This window comes from Marmota flaviventris, chromosome 14, assembly GCF_047511675.1.
Source record: "Marmota flaviventris isolate mMarFla1 chromosome 14, mMarFla1.hap1, whole genome shotgun sequence".
NCBI classification, from domain to species: Eukaryota; Metazoa; Chordata; class Mammalia; order Rodentia; family Sciuridae; genus Marmota; species Marmota flaviventris.
Genome location: NC_092511.1, coordinates 1,535,512 through 1,551,600, shown reverse-complemented (window position 1 = coordinate 1,551,600; position 16,089 = coordinate 1,535,512). Strand labels below are relative to the sequence as shown.

The 16,089-nt window shown below is 60.3% G+C and overlaps 1 long non-coding RNA gene across 8 annotated transcripts; it reads left to right on the top strand.

The window, feature by feature from the left end:
- Positions 1-4,030: 4,030 nt before the first annotated feature.
- Positions 4,031-11,763, top strand: LOC139701764 (uncharacterized). 8 transcript variants are annotated; one of them, XR_011704290.1, is made up of 6 exons: positions 4,031-4,497; positions 4,616-4,911; positions 7,389-7,624; positions 7,820-7,901; positions 9,603-9,694; positions 9,970-11,763. It is a non-coding gene; the product is annotated as an uncharacterized lncRNA (long non-coding RNA). The 8 variants fall into 8 exon arrangements; XR_011704291.1 differs by having other exon boundaries at positions 4,031-4,911; positions 9,970-10,118; positions 10,415-11,763; XR_011704287.1 differs by having other exon boundaries at positions 4,031-4,911; positions 9,970-10,325; positions 10,415-11,763.
- Positions 11,764-16,089: the final 4,326 nt, after the last annotated feature.

Sequence of the window (16,089 nt, the reverse complement as noted above, 5' to 3'; positions counted from 1 at the left end):
GAGGACAATTTGAATCCTCCCTGACTTGCCCACCGTGTAAAATGCTAGACTTGTGATGAGGGACTTTTACCTCTTCTCTGGTTAACCCCTATCAAATGGATCTATTTGTCTGACCCACTAATATTACTTTTTTTCTGCCCTCGGCAATGTTGAACGATAAATTGAAGCAATCTTTGGAAGATTCAGACTCTTTGGAGGAAAGACAGTATGTACAGACAAGGGGCAATTATCATAATTCTGGGCACCGCTCTGCCAGATGCATGGGGAGAGAAACTATTAGTCATCCCTTAACTCTGACAGAGGTACCGTTTCTTCAGGTGAGATCTGCAATAATTAAAAAGCACACGGCTTCTGCCTCCCCACCTCAGCCTGCCTTCCACGATCGCGGTGCCCTTGAGCTGCATCTTCTGCAGGCACGGTGGCCTCTGAGGCTGGAGGGTTGGTAGGGCTGCCTGGGGAGAGCTAGCTCCTGGCAGATTTCATGGTGTGGTGCCGGGGACAGCGCCCGCCATCCAGGTCACTGCTAGATGCGGTTTAATTAAGCAAGGAGGGTACTGCGGGGGCCGCTCTGCCCTGTTTGATTTGTGTGGTGGTTGACACGTTTGGGAGCGCCATCAGAAACCAGCTGGTGTAAATGGAGAGAGTCACTCACCTGAGTGATTAAATTAGCTCAGCGGAGATGCAGTGAGCTTTATTAAAGGCGCCCTGGGAAGCAGCTGCCTCCAGCCCAGTTGTGGGGAGGAGGGGGACAGCCTGACGAAGGTCAGTGCTCTGGGTGGTTCCCGGTCCCAGCTGGTGGCCAGGTCCTGGGAGCTCCTGCTTACCTGTCCCCACTCTAGCCAGTCCTGTCAGATTCTCCCAGGGAGGTGTGGAAATCTGCTCCCTCCTTTAAACAATGCTTCTACTTTGTAACTTTAGGTTTCACTTTTCTTTTTGGTACTGGGAATTGAACCCAGGGGAATTGAACACCGAACCACATCCTCAGTCCTTTTTAATACTGTATTTAAATATAAAAATAAACTCAGAGTCTCACAGAGTGCTTAGGGCCTCACTAAGTTGCTGAGGCTGGCTTTGAACTCACGATCCTCCTGCCTCAGCCTTCAGAACAGACGTGCAGGTCCTGTTTGTACCTGTGCTGGGCTGGGTCGGCCTGCACCATGATGCCCTATATGTACCGTCTCATGGTTAAGGAGCAGAACATCTCTGCCGCCCAGTGCACCGGGACGTGGCCTGTGTATGCGAGGGCTCTCTGCAGGGTGGACCGTCCGCCTTCTGGTGGAAGTGGCCTGAAGGACTTGCATTTTAAATAAAGAAGTGGTGAGGAAGCTGTGACGGGTGTGGAGACACTGGAGAGGTCCAGTCAGCGGGTGGCTCGGGTGGCTCGGGTGACGGGGCGTGACAGCGTGGCTGTTGCTCTCTGCTGGAGCGCTTCTGTCATGGGACCCAGCACATCTGTCATGAAGGCTTGAAGCTTTCGGAGTCTGTCGAGGTGTCTGCTCTGTGGGACTGTAGCTGTGCTCCTTTTGCTGAGTTCTGTTGAAGAGTGTGGCCGCTGGTAGGAGTATCTTGGGGCACTGGGGACATGCTCTGGAGACTCTAGGACTTCATGCCCAACTGCCTCCCACTGAGAGGGCGTCAGGACCCGTGCGGGAGCTCAACTCCTGATGCCACCCTCCGTGGCTCCTCTCAGCCCCTGTTGATTTGTGCCAATAAGGTTCAGGTTCAGTTCACGCTGGAGTAAGGTGTGGCATGTGGGCGCCTGCCCTGGGTGCTCCTGAAAGTCTGCAGAGGCTGGGTGCCCGCTGGGGGCATTAGCCTGGCACTCCAGTGTGGTCAGCGTGCTGTTGGCATGGTGAATGGCGTCGGCCTGACATCAGTGTCGTGTTGGCATGGTGTATGATATTAACATGGCATGGGATGGATTGCATGGTGTATGGTGTTAGTGTGACTTTATTGTGGCATAAGCGTGGCATCAACCTGGTGTCATTGTGGCGTTGGTGTCTGTGTGGTGCGTGGTGTTAGTGTGACGGGCCCAGGGGTCCGGTGTGCACAGTGGCCTGGCTTGCAGTTGGTGACGGGAGACAGCACTGGACCGCAGGTGGGTTTCGATGGGGAGCTGGAGGGCTAGCAGGCACAGACCAGTCTCTGGGCCGTGACTCTCTTGTGTGTGAAATGATCACGTCAGAACCACGACCTGCTTATTTATTTTCGCACACAGAGTGAGGGTCAGAGGAGGTGGCTCCTGGCTAATGACCTACCAGAGCAGGCCAGCGAGTGAGCTCAGCAGAAGGTCCCGGGACCACAGCTGTCAGGCAGCAGTGCTCTGTGGGATGGCCGCACTGGAAGAAGGAGGAGAGTCTGGGCACCCAGAGGGGCGCTGTCTCCTGGACGCCAGGCCTGAGCTCACCCAGCAAAGCAGTCTTCAGAGTAAAGGTTCCACCTGAGATTTGGCATCCCCAGGGGAACAAGCTGGAGAGGGACACAGACACACGCACGTCCACCATCTGGTGGGTCAGGGGAGAGGGTCCTCCTGGCTCAGGAGGTGATGGTGCAGGTGGGGAGGAGAGGTGTAACCAGAGGGCTTTGAGGGCCCCAGCCAGGGCCCTGCAGAGAAGGTGGCCCTGTCCTCAGAGCAGGCTTGTGGGCACACACAAAGGCTGAGTTCAAGGTCACACAATCATTCCAGCATGGAAGAGACCAGCGGTGCCGAGTCCAGCTGGCTTCCAGGAGGAAAAGGATGACATTTTCAGAAAGATTTTAATAAAACTTAGACGAGCCTCATGGACAGGGCAACCTGCGGCACCTGTGGCTCTGTGGCCACCAGTGAGGTGGAGACTCATTCCGGAGGCGGGCTGTGTATTTCATAAAGCCCCTTCCTGCAGCCTTGCTCTGCGGTCTCCCTGGAGCCCAGGGAAGTGCACAGAGGGCACCTTCAAGGTTGCCGGCTGTTGTCTTAATGGAACAGAGGAACACGCAGTTAGTCTTTAAGAATGTAAGAGGAGGAAATAAACCTGGAAAAGCCCTGTTCCCCTCACGCTGGTCAAGCAGGAGGCTGCAACTAATGGGAGGCCAGAGCATCGGGTAACCCTTGTTCCACAACACTCTGCTGATGGTGGAGGAGCCCTGGCCCCCTCGAACTCAGGAGTCCCCTCAAACAGTGTTCCCAGGACTTTCCAGTCCCCTCGAGTGGGGCAGGACCCTCGCTCGTCCCACCGTCAGCCCCCATCATCATCTCCCAGCATCCTGAATCCTATACCACAAGCCCACCCTCGATCCCAGGAAAGGGTGTGCACAGGCAGATGTGTCCCACGTCGCTGTCACTCAGGTGTGGCCCTGGACCTGCGGCAAGGCCTTGGCACCACCCAGACCTGCAGAATCATCATCTGCTTTACCATGGTCCCAGAATTGATCACACATGGTGGATCCTGGTCCTCTGCCGCCCTTGCTGCCCCCACAGCCACCTCCTATGCACATGCCCGTGCTGAGTGCCCCAGGCCCTGGATGCCAAGCTGCCTGTGACAAGAAAGAGCACCTGCCCACAGCCACACTGGGGCAGCAGGGAGCACCGTGGGGCGCTCACTCTGGAAATGAACACAAGGGGGCATTCACCTCAGAACACCCACCCACCCACTCATCCATCCATCTGTCCATCCATCCATCCGTCGGTCCCTCCAGCAGATCCTGCCGGTGCTCTGTGCTGGTCTTGGGGTGGGAGGAGCCAGGGCAGGCAGACTCACAGCCTGGCTCTGGGAAGGCCTGTGTGGTGCGAAGGGCCTGGATCGCGTCACCGGCTGGTGGCACACACCTCTGCAAGCTGAGGTGTGGTGGGTGGCCCTGCTGACCTTCCTGATGCGTTTCCTGAGGACAGGTGGCATTGTCAGAGCAGCTAGGCCATTCTGTCTCGGAAAGGACTGGGCACTCCTTTCCTGGCTGGACTTGGGGCCTCTGGGCTCCAGGCCCTGAGGCACCTCTGGGAGAGCCGGTTGTGCCTCAGCTGGGCAGGAGGCGGGGCTCCACGTGAGCCGCGTCTCCAAGGTCCCAGTCCTGCTATTCTGCGGCTCTGTGGCCTCCTCGCCCAGCTAAGGTGTGACCCTGCCACCACAGTCCTGAGGCCCTCAGTGTCCTCTAGCCACCCCCGTCCCAGGGCACCAGAGACACAGTGGCACCTGGAGCTCGGCCAGTGGGGAGGAGGCTGCGCGGCAGCCAGCTGGCCGCCCTGAGCTCTGGTCTTCGCAGAGCAGCAAGACGATTCTTATTCTGAGGACATCTTTCACAATAAGTCCAAGTCAGGCGCTGAGAGATTGAAGTCCCTGGGAACGAGGTTATGGGGCAACGTGACAGACCCGAGGGAAGTCAATCACCAGCACCGATGACATTTTTCCAGATGGAAACAGAACGGAAGGTCTAATCAGGAAGAGGAATGAGGGTCTAACTCAGCAAGGTTTACCGATGGCTGCGGGAAAGCTGCTGGCGTGACCCTCCTCTCCAAGGACAGAGGTCAGGGGCCGGGGGTCGAGGGCAGGGGCGATCGATGAGCATCCTCGAGGCCGGCAGGCAGTAGGCGGTCGGCGGTCTGCGGTGTTGGGGCTTCCTGGGTGTTCATTTATTCATGCAGGCTGTGTCTCACTACGCTGGACTTGGCTCACAGGAAGCACATCGCATAAAGAATATAAATAAATGATAAAGTGCTGGATCTTTAAGGTGGACTCAGAGGTCAGAGGGGAGGTGTGGGAAGACCTTCCCTCATCTCCTGCATCGCGCAGTGATCGAGCCAGACAAGCCCAGAGTGTCCGTGCAGCTCTGCCCAGCGCTCAGGGACTTCTGGGATTGCGTCCCGAGAGGGCAGAGTCAGTCCTACCCCGAGAGGGAGCACAGAGAAGGCCACACCACTGCCCAGCTACACAGGCCCAGGTGAGCCAGAGCCTTCTGCCACCCCAGCACCAGCACCTGGGTGGGGAGAGACAGGGCCACATGTCCCACCCCACCTGGCCAAGTGGCTTATGGCAGGTGCCCCAAACAAAAGCAAGTGGGTTCATCCCCACTCGGAATCAGGGAGAGTGTGTTTGGAGTGACGTTGCTGAGGAGGTGGCCAGAGCACTGCCCCTGGAGGACTGTGGCCGTGGTGGAGGCCTGCCAGCCCAGGGGGCTGGTACAGGGGCTCACTGAACCCCAGCAGCCCAGGAGGTATGCACTACCCTAGTCCTCCCACAGCTGGGGACTCTGGGCTTGAAAGCCTGGTCACCGCGGGTCACACTGGGAGGCTGCAGAGCTGGGCGCTGAGCACACATTCAACCCTCCTGGCTGCCCTCCCAGGCCAAGAGGGTGTTGAAGGGCCTCTCCTCATTGGCTTCCGGCCATGTCACCTGGAGACAAGGACCTGGGGAATGGCATCCACACCACGTGAGGGGCAAGCGGGGGCTCTGCAGAGATGGTTCTGATGCCTCCCTGGGTGGCCTTATAGTCACTCTGACCTGGGGACGCAGTGGAGCGGACGGTGTGCAGTGCTGGGCTGGGCCCTGAGGGCCCTCAGGTAGCCTCTGCTGTTGTTCCTGGGTCCTCACTGCCCCACGGAGAGCCTGTTCTGTCCCTCAGGTGAGGGGCTCTCGGGGTGAGGCCACGGGGGTAGAAGAAGTGTGCCCCAGCCGTGGCCTAGTCCACCCCATGGGTGGCATGGCGCCAGCCTGGTCTCCCAGGCCCAGTCCAGCGTTCCCAGGGAGCCCCTGTGGAGGGAAGGAAAGGCCTCTCCCGTCAGCCTGTGCTGGTTCCTGGCCCTGGGGCTGTGAGCGGGAGACCAGGCGTCTTGAGCCCCTAAGGGGTGGTGGTTCTCACAGAGAATTGACCCATCAAGCCGGTCGCCGGAGGGAAGCTGAGCGAGAGGTGGGCACCCGTAGGTGGGTGGGCCGGTCAGCCATGCCACCTGGATCTGAAGGCCCGAGAGAGGGCTTGTGTGTTGCAACCGTGGTCCCAGGGCAACGGGGCCCCAAGGCGGAGCTTTCAGGCAATGATGAGCCCATGAAGTGCTGAATGGGCACGGGGAGTGGACCTGGTCGGAGGCAGTGGGGGGGTGCCCTGCAGTTTGTTCTTCTACTAGCTGAGCGGCCTCCTGTGCCGTGGTGGTTCTGCCCTAGAGCCAGTCGACCACAGACTGAGCCCTCTAAAACAAAGTAAGTCTCACTGAACGAAGTCAGCCTCACTGACAAGCTGACCGCCCATGGCCATCGCAGGCCAAGTGGGCTCTGGGAGCTCTGCAGTCCACCTCAGAAGGCAGTGCATGGTGCCCGGGGAGGTGGAGTGGAGAGGCGGCCCCTCCCTTCCGGCTCCACCCCGCTGGAAGTCGGGGCTGTCGCGGGGGCTGGCTCCCACATCATGAGCTTGCCCCTGCAACCTCAGGACCTGGTCAGCAGGAGGCAGAGCAGGACCTCCAGTGTCCCCGCCATGCTCCTCACCTCTCTGTGCCCACCCTGTGTCTCTGGTGCTGCGGCTCCTTGCCCAGGCTGGGAGGCCAGCGCTGCTCCTGGTAGGAAGGGGCGCACAGCACACCCTCTTGGGGGCCTTCCCCTCGCTGAGGGGCTGAGCTCTGGGGGGGCTGCTCTGGCGGAGTACCAACACTGGTGGCCAAGGGACAGCAAATTCGCTCTGCACAGTTCTGAGGCCAGAGGTCCTAGGCAGGGCGGGTGTCTGCAGGGCCTGTGTTCTGCTCACAGATGGTGGCTTCTCACATTGTCCCCCCGTGGCAAAGGGTCTTCATGGGGCACTGATGCCACCCAAGGGCACCTCCCCATGACTTCGTTCCTTGCAAAGGCCCCTCCTGCCACCCTCGCGTGGGAGTGAGGCTTCAGCTTGTGAGTGTGGGGGCATGAGCGCCCAGACGCTCTATCTGCTCTTGGGGTGACTTGACAACTCAGCCTCCTCCTCACCAGAGACCTCATCTAACCGTCGGATTGCATTTTAACACCAACCTTTCTCTTTAGCGTTTTTCTGATTCCTTACTCTAACACGTTCTGAAGAATCTACAGAGGAAGCCGTTCTCCTGCCTCGGTCCCGCCTGCGCCTCTGCTTTTCTCTGCGCCCAGCACCCACTCTTGGGAGGGCCCGCGGGCACCTTCTCCTGTGTGCCAGGCACCGGCACAGACAGGCGTGGCCCATCTGTGGTCAGGAGAGGTGTGGGTGGGTGGGGATGATGGCCTCTCAAAGGACAAGGGAGAGGAGGCCTTTTCTTTTAAGGTTTCCCACGTCGCTCCTCTCAGAGGGGATGTGTGTCCTTCTCCTGTGAAGGACGTGGGGAGGAAGGGACAGTGAGCACCTCCGGGTGGCAAGCAGAGCCAGGGCTCTGAGGGTCCTGATTTATTGCATTGGCTGCTCCACGTGGTCCCTCTGGTCACCAACAGGAGCTTAGGACACTGTGAAGACCTGCCAAGAGCAGAGGGCCACACCACAGGACAGGCGGAGCCTCCCACACAGGCCGCCGGCTCCGTCGTCCTCGCTTTTGCACTCAGGGAGCGTGGCTTGGATTCCAGTCGGGCAACCGTGCACACAGCTCCACCCAACAGAGGCTGTGCTTTTTGACTGGAACCATGAACCAAGCTCCTGACCAACGCAGCCCACCGGCCCTCCGAGCCAGAAGGTGAGCATGCGTGGCTTTCCCCTTGCCCAGCGAGGCTGATTTGTGGCTGCCGCTGATGAGTCACTCTTTGGACGGGGCAGGTTCATGCGGTTATGTCGCATCAGGAAAAAGGGGTGATGAACCTGGACCATTAGCGCTGAGCTAATGGTGTGATAATGGTTCCATATTTCTTCCTCCCGATGGGCTGCGGGGAAGTTGGTGCTCAGCAGCAGGTCATCAGCCAGGCAGAACCAGGGTAAAAACCCGGAGTGTCTCTCCAGCCTCAAGGAAATCCTAAGTACGTGTGTGCATATGTTTATTGCTGGTGTGTATTTGTGCGTGCACATGTGCATGCTCTGTGAGCTGGCATGTGCAAATACAGACGTCCACGCACAAAAATGGTATGTGAACACATGTGTACCTGTGTGAGGCTGTGCACACAGCCATATTTCTTGTGCTCCATTCATGTGTGCTGGTGTATGTATGCACATATGTGCATGTTTCATGTGCATGTAAGCTTGCACACACACAAACACTGCCTATCGCTAATGTGCACATACAAGTCTTTGTGTGTACACACATGTGTATGTGTGTGTCTGTTCACCTGAACAGATGGTGCTGTGAGTAGCTTCATGTGTCTGTACATATGCATGTGTGTGCACACACCAGTGTGCGTGTGTGTGCAGCATGTGTGTCTGTGTGCATGTGTGTCTGTGTGCATGTGTGTCTGTGTGCATGTGTGTCTCTGTGCATGTGTGTCTCTGTGCATGTGTGCCGCTGCACACCCAGGAGTGGGAGAACCACGCCTCCGGGTCACGGGAAGGGAGGGCTGGAGATCGCACCAGCGTCAGCAGGCAGTACAGCCTGTGTGAGCCGGGCTGACTTCTGAAGGGCCGGCGTCCACCTTCCTTCCTTTCGTCCCTCCCACAGTGACAGGCTGTGGGGATGTGTGACCTGCCTGCTGGACTCCCGGCTTCCTGAGGCAGGCACGCATTGGTGGCGACCAGAGGGGCTCCTTCCAGTCCAGGCTGGGTGTCAGCTGGACGGGCCTCACTTTCCTCAGAGCGCTGTGCAGCGCCTCCCACCAAGTACGCCGTCCTCCCACCACCTACCCTGCGGCCTTCAGGGAGCACCCGGGCTCTGGCTGCCTCCTCCTCGGGCCATCAGGGCCATCTGTGGGAGGCAGGTACCTCCTGAGAGGGAGGGCAGTGCAGGTGTGAAGGAGTCCCTGGAGTCCAGGGGGGAGGGCTGCACCCGAGGGCTCCTGGCCTTTGCCTGGAAACGCCCCCTCCATGTGCTGACTTGTCCTCTGGGTTGAAGGCCTGTGGGCTTGAGGGCAGCGTGGGGACAGTGGAGGGCCCAGGCTGCACCATCCCAGGCCGAGGGTCCCAGAGCTGAGGTGGAGACCGGAAACCTGCTGGCCCAGCTGTGGAGCAGGAGGTGTGGCTTGTGTTCAGCCAGTGGCGCTGGGGCCGCCAGGGCCAGCCCACTTCAAGCTGTCAGTGGCTCCGCTCCGCCCGTGGTGGAAGGCTCCAGGAAAGTGGGAGCAGCCAGCCCCAGGACCTTGGCCCCCCATCCCCTGCGCCCAGGCTGCTGAGCCCAGGGTCCCTGGAGGCGCCTGCTCTTCTGTGCCCCCTGCAGGGTGGAGGCAGAAGTGGCTCCCTGCTCCGGGGCTGGGTTCCTGCTCCTGTGAGCAGGTCCTCAGGCGTGGCCTCCTGCTGTGGGAGCTGCGCACCTGAGCAGCGGGCCCTGGCCTCCCTGCTTCACCTGCACGAGCGTTCTGCACACAGCGCCCAGTGCCTTTCCCCTGGTTTCCAAGTCTTCAGGAAGGCCATCGGAGGAGGAGCATGTCACCCAGGGTTCTTGCCAACTTGGGACCCCGGCAGGGCAGGCGTGTGACGCGGGAAGGTGGATTCTTGGATGCTTAAAGAAATCTGTGACTCCTCACTGACCTGACCTGCTTCCTCCTGGTTAGTAGATTACTCAGGTCCTTCTACAGTGTCTTGCAGGAACTGGGAACAAGGACAACAGCAGCTCCATCAATAACTGACCCCGGCAGGCAACGCCCCAGGACCTGGGTGACTAAGGCAGGTGACCCGCACCACCGACATGATGGGTCGGGCAGGTGGGGAGGCTGTTTGGGCAGGTCGCTGGGGAGGCTGCTTGCAGGCCGCGTGCGGAGGGGCGAGGACTGTCCCGGGGGTAAGGAGGGGCTGGACTGGAAGGACACATGGAGGCTGGCTCCCGTGTGTGGCGTGGGACATGGGGACGCTGACTTCCGCTACCTTCCAGGTTGAGGACAGTGGGACAGGAAGCCCAGCAGGGCAGGCACGTGGGGCAGTGATTTCACTTCTGTGTGTAGCCAGGCAGGGTGCTGAGTGGCGGCTCAGGAGTCATTTTGTCTGGGTGTCTGGAGAGACAGCGGCAGTCACTGATGTGTGACAGAGGACAACACGGGTCAGGATCAGCGGCTTCACCCACAGCTCTCTTCTCTGCTTCTCGGCAAGATCCGGAGGTGCGCCACACCCGCTGCGGGCCCTCCCCTCCTCAGACACTCGTGTGCACCAGCTCCACTGTGCGCCAGCGCAGTCGCACACGCCTGTAATCCCAGTGCCTTGGGAGGCTGAGGCCGGAGGATGGCAAGTTCAGCCACCAGGGCATGCCCAGCCCCTCCACACGACAGGATGGCCACCGTCACAATCACGGACAGCTGCACGTGCTGGTGGGAGAACTGGAGCCCGTGCGCGGCACCTTCTCCTGTGCTTCTTGGCTGCCGAGCCCTAACGCTCACTCAGGCTTCTTTTCCAACAGTTCCCAGAGTGAGGTGCCCTTCACGCCCGGCACGGCTGCCTTCCACCTGCTGTGAGCTGGGCAAGGCTGCCCGCGCCTCCACAGGCCCCTGCTCCACCAACCGCTTCACGGCAGCTGCCGGCAGGGAGCAGAGCTGGCGGGCAGGTGTCACCGTGCGGGGCCTCCAGCTGGCCGTGCGTGTTGGTGGGTGGCACGTGGGCACGGGTGGGCCTGGCCGAGCATATGTACCCCCGGGCCCTTGCTTGTGTGGAACAGAAGCAGCGATTTTATGCGTCTGGTTTTCTCCCCAGGCCTGCGAGGGGGGTGGTCCTCTCTCGGTTTATACGGTGGAGCCTAAGGCTTGTCCAGAGTCACCCAGCCATCAGGGCGGGTCCCAGGCCTGAGCAGACCCACTGTCTTCTCCCCGCTGTGAGCCCGGGCGAGCAGCTCAGCACAGGACACGCCTGCCCTCCACCGGCCTCTCTCCCTGCACCTTTATTGTGGTGCCGTGTGCACGGGGCCTGCTACCGCGTCACTTCAAGTGCAGCCAGGGGCATCACCTGCATGTGCCTGTCCCAGGGCCACCACCATTGCCGTCTCCAGACTCTTTCCTCCTGCAAAGCCAAAGCCCTCCCCACTGAGCTCTAACTAGTCCCCCAAGCTCTCTCCCAGAGTTCGGCGGCTCCAGGTTCCCCGTGAGCAGGAGCACACGGCACCTGTCCTTTGTGTCCGGGAGGATCACTTGGTGCCATGGCTTCCAGGTGAGCCTCCTTGCGACAGGTGTCAGGATTTCATTTTGGGGGCTGACTAATGTTCCACTGCCTGTCCAGACCTCCCTTTGTCTGTCCCTGCTTCAGTTGATAGACACAGGTGGTCACTTTTTGGCTGTTGAATAGGTCTACTGTGAGCGTGGGTGACTGCCCCCCCAAGTCTCATGCTGACACTCCTTCCCGTTGTGGGATTCCAAGGGTGCAACCAGGTGGGACCTTTAAGAGGTGACTAGGTCATGGACACAGTCCTCTGTGGGTGCATGGATTGGCAGGTCAGTGGATTAACAGTCATCTCTAGGGTGGGTCTCCTCAAAAGTTTGTTTGGCTGATTCTTGGGCACACCCTCTGGCCATGGATGCTGGGGCTGCCTTTGGATTTTCCCACCGGCGAGGTCCCCTGGACCGTGGACCTCGTGGCCGAGCCTGTGTTCTCATCCATTCTGGGCAGTCACAGAGCAGAAGAAGGACCAAGACAGGGCATCTTCAAGACCCTGTCCCTTTTGGCACAGACCCGGAAGGGGGTTGCTGCTCATGTTGGTGGGCTGCCGGCTGTTCCTGGGCCACACTGTCCTGCTCCCCCAGCGATGCCTGCGGGGTCCAGGCACGGCTTTCTTCTCAGAAGAGCACTGGAAAGGGAGGGGGTGTGTGGGGCTGAGGTCTGGCATAGGCCGAGAGAGCTCCAGGACTCAGGAGGTCTGACGGCCCAGAGCAGGACAACCGTGGGCTGATGTCTGGGAGAGGGCACGGGCACTGGCTGGCCTTGCCCGGCACCCATCGTCCCTGGTGCTGCTGCTGCGTGGCACCGAGCCTGTCCCTCGGCCTGGCTGGTGTGGGCCCGGCAGCCCGGTCCTCACCACCTGCCTCCCTCCCTGTGGACGCAGCTCTGTTCAGAAGCACAGTGCCAGGGGAACCCACGTCTCACTCCCGGGTGCCGAGGCCATGCTCTGAGGCCCCTGACCCCGTCTCTCCTGGGGCCTCAGACCTCTTCCCCTTGGGAGGGCCAGGCGCTCCCACCACCTCTGGGGGAGGGGGCTGCGTAGAGGGGCATTGAAGAAAAAGCAAGTCTTGCCGGGTGTGCGGGTGAGGGTGGGTTAGCAGGTTGCTGCCTGGGACAGGCTCCTCACTCCAGGCTGGGCAAGTCTGACCTGAGACCTGATGTCCGTTTAGATCTGTCCCTGGGGCTGGGGCTGTGGCTGTTGGTGTACCTGGAGGGCGAGGCGCGGGTCAGCGTGTCCTTTGGTCTGCCGAGCAGGTCCTCCTCCTTTAAACAGAAAGAAAAATGGGGCCACAGCATCAGCTCTGAATTCCTGAGCCAGGCAGGCGCAAAGCCCTCCGGACCCTGTTACTCACCAGTCTGCTCATTTAGTTTAGGGTTCAAACAGCTCTGCAGAATGTACAAAGGCCCAGGGGTCACCATGAAGGTTCGTATGTTGTTATTCTCTCCACATGATGTGGGCATGGTGGGGCCTGTGGCTGAACCTCTCAGCAGAGTGGGATGGAGCTTGGGGACCAGGCACGTGTGTGGGGCGTGAATTTGCACTGACTGCTGGAGAGGGCAACATTTCTTAGAGTCAGGTCATACTCTCATGTACTGTTTGCTCTCCATTTCACCACTTTAACAAATCCCAATGTCCTTGGTTCTGCCCCAGAGAGGGCACTTCTTGATTGCTGGGGGGGGTGGGGTGGGGTGGAAAACCGTGCGCTCTCACCACGGACAGAAACCCAGAGCCAAGGGCCTAGGTTGGCAAGACAGGTCTGGGCACTGCTGAGGGACTCGGGGCTCCGCTGAGGCCTGTAGGTCCACACACCTGGGTGTCCTGCTCCTTGGACACTTCACATACCACCTACAGCGTCCGCTGACCTTCCAGGGGAGATCACCTACGTGCAGGAAAGGGGGAAATACAGAGGGGCCAGGGGGAAGGAGCGGGCCCTAAGTTGTCTGGCCAGGCAGAGTGTGTCTGGGAGCCTCGCCCTGTGCCCGGCCCCTCCCCTGGGCACCCGTCTCTGCACATGCAGCTGACCTTTTGCAGAGATCTCCTTTCCTTCCAACCATCGATTCTTCAATGGCATCTAATGATGATGTAAGGAAGGGGCCGGCTCCGAGTTCAGCACTATTGATCACTCCTAAGGAGCCGCCGGGGACAGACCCAGCACTGCCCCTCGCCTGGCATCCCGCAGACTTCTGCCCCGGCCAGGCCCTCCATCCCTGCCCGCCCTGTGCCTGAGGCCTGGTGCTCGCCCGCCCCCTCTGCGCCCTCCTGCAGGCTCATCCGCTCTCTGAAGAGCAGTCTCCCTCTTCGTCAGCCCAAATCCTACCCGGGCTTCCCGGACACCTTTCAAATATCACTCCAAATGTCAGAGAGCAGGCTGATCTTTGAAAACATAGATCAGAACACGTCGTTCTGTCCTTGAGAACTTTAATGGTTCCCGATGCCCTTTCAGCATGCCCCGGGACCCACCTGCCCGACCTGGGCCGACCGCCCCCTCAGAGCTTCCGTGTCCCACGGCCTTCGCTGTCCTCAGGACGTCTCAGGGATAGGGCAGGCTGTGGCTGTGCAGGCTGGTCTCCTCCCTCTTCACGTGGCTGACTCTGCCTCAACACCTTGTCCCCGTTGAGCATCAGAGAGTCACAGGGAGAACTCTGTGAGCCCTTGGTCTAAGAGAGCCCCTGCCGTGGTCAAAGAGTGGCCTCCAAAGGTGCCCACATCCCATCCCCCAGAGCCCGGGGACAGGTGGTGTACCTGCATCTGGGGGTTAGTATTTGAGGTGGGCAGAGTGTCCTGGCTGATGGGGCCCGGCGTATCCCCTGTGTGCTGAGGAGTGGAAGAGGGAGGCAGAGGCTGGTCAGAGGGAGGGTCGAGAAGGACCTCTCACCTCGACGGCTCTGCAGGAGGGAGGGCACCGGCCAGGCTCTCCGGGGCGGCTGCCCCAGTGAGGATGCCGCAGGCCTGCAGCCACGAGAGCGGATTCTGCCAAGGAACAGGGCTTGGCCCTGCGGTTCTCACCCGTGAGATCCTGGAAGCCTTCTGCTGCCCTGTGACGCTTGTGTGGACCACCAGCTGCATCTGAGGGGACTTGTTCTGGCAGCAGCTGGACACGGGGTGGCCCTGCCTCTCTCCAGCCCTGTCACCACCGTGGTTTTCTGAGGTGAGGTGAGGTTCCTCCCGACGCAGGTGGAGCCTGGGGACCTGCGTAGTGAACTGACCGCAGAGGGCCGACGGCGGAGGCCCTGGAGCCTGCGCCATGGAGCAGCCACGGCTGGGGGCAGGTGCGGGGGCACAGGTGCAGCTGCCAAGGAGCAGGGCCCGGCTGCGGTGCCCAGTCGCAGGGTGGCGAGTTGGTTTCCTGTGTCTCCTCGTGCCCCTCCCTCTAGGACACGGACCCCAGGCTCCTCAGCCTTGTCACTGCCAGTCCCCTGAGGCCAGGTCAGCAGCAACACAGCGTGTGGGGCCGAGCGGCCACACCTGTGAACATTCGCAGGGGTGGAGAAGGGAGGGACCCTCATAAAATAAATCACCACCAGGAAGTGGTCTGTCGGACCTTTTAAGGACATCCCGAATAAGCAGGTTCATGAACGAGAAATCCTTTTGGTGGAATCATCTTCACTTCTCGTTTGTCCTTGGGTCACTTGGCAGGTTGCCCTGGGGGAGAGTGGGAGGGCCGCACCTACAGGAGGAGATGCAGGAGGGCTGACTCTTGGTGACCTTAGCTCCTCTGCGTCCTTCATTTTCTCCCCGGGGGCCAGTGATTGCTGACTGTGGGACGTGGTGGGGCTGCTCGGAAGCTGTGCTAAAGGGCTTCTGCCTCCCGTGACCTTGGCCGCGGCTGCTGCTGCGGTGCTCCTGTCAGCAGTCAGAGCCGCCCACCCAGCAGCCCGGCCAGCTAAGGGCCCACTGCGGGGTCCATTCGAGGCAGCCCAGGGGGTAATTTCAGGGACAGAGTCGGGTCTGGCCTGCGATGGCCTCCGTGGATTACGAGCAGCAGATGGCTTGGCGTTGGAGAGCCGAGCAGCGCTATTTCTTCCTGGGAGAGGCGCCTGTCAGGTGAACCCCAGCAAATCAAAATCCAATTCTGCAGGGGAGGACTTTGCCTTCCAGAGATGAAATTGCCAAAGCGGAGAAATGGCGCACACTCTGCGGAGAGCCTGATAGAACTCCCGCAGAGCGCGTGGCCCTGCGCTCTGCATCAGTGTGACAAGTGGCCACAGCGGGCGTGGCAGCGCGGCCAGCCCCAGGTGTCCCTGTTACCAGCAGGTCTTTGGCCCTGCTGGAGATGGACAGAAGCTGACCGTGGACTGTTCCACTGTGGCCTCTGGTTTTCCTCCTGCACGGGTCCCTGAGTCTGGACAGAGCAGCCCTTGAATCGGTCTTTAGGACCCTAAGGCCTGGGGCTCCGGCTGGGGAGGGCGAGGGTGCTGGGCCCTTGCCTCTGGGGTATCTATTTGGGGTGAGTGCCAGCCTGTCCTTGTGAGGCACATCCTCAGCTGGTGCACAGGCAGCCCGGGCCTGATGCTCGGCTGCTGCCCTCAGGGTGCTCGGCGCTCAGTGCCCAGCAGCCCACCCCCCCCCAGTACTACGTCCCAGTTGTGTCACCACCGGGTCTCCCACTGTTTTAATAAGTCACTTCAGGAGGGCAGCACCCAGAGGTGGGCTCTGCTGGTAACAGCAGGCAGGTGTTTCCGCCCAGCGCTCGGCCCCTGGGGAAGCCAAGGGGTGTGGGTGTCTCCAGAGGACGGTCTTGGGTCTCCCCCAACCCCCTCCAGTGCAGGGTTCTATGCCTCTGGCCCTCCTGCAAGCTGCGGCCATCTTTTACCTCCTCCCGGCTTCTCTTCGTTCAGGCCCAGACCTGGAGGCCAAGGCTGAGAATCTTGAGCTCCAGAAGCCCTAAGGGAGGTGGCCAGAGTCTCATGGGCAGCAGGTGGGCAGTG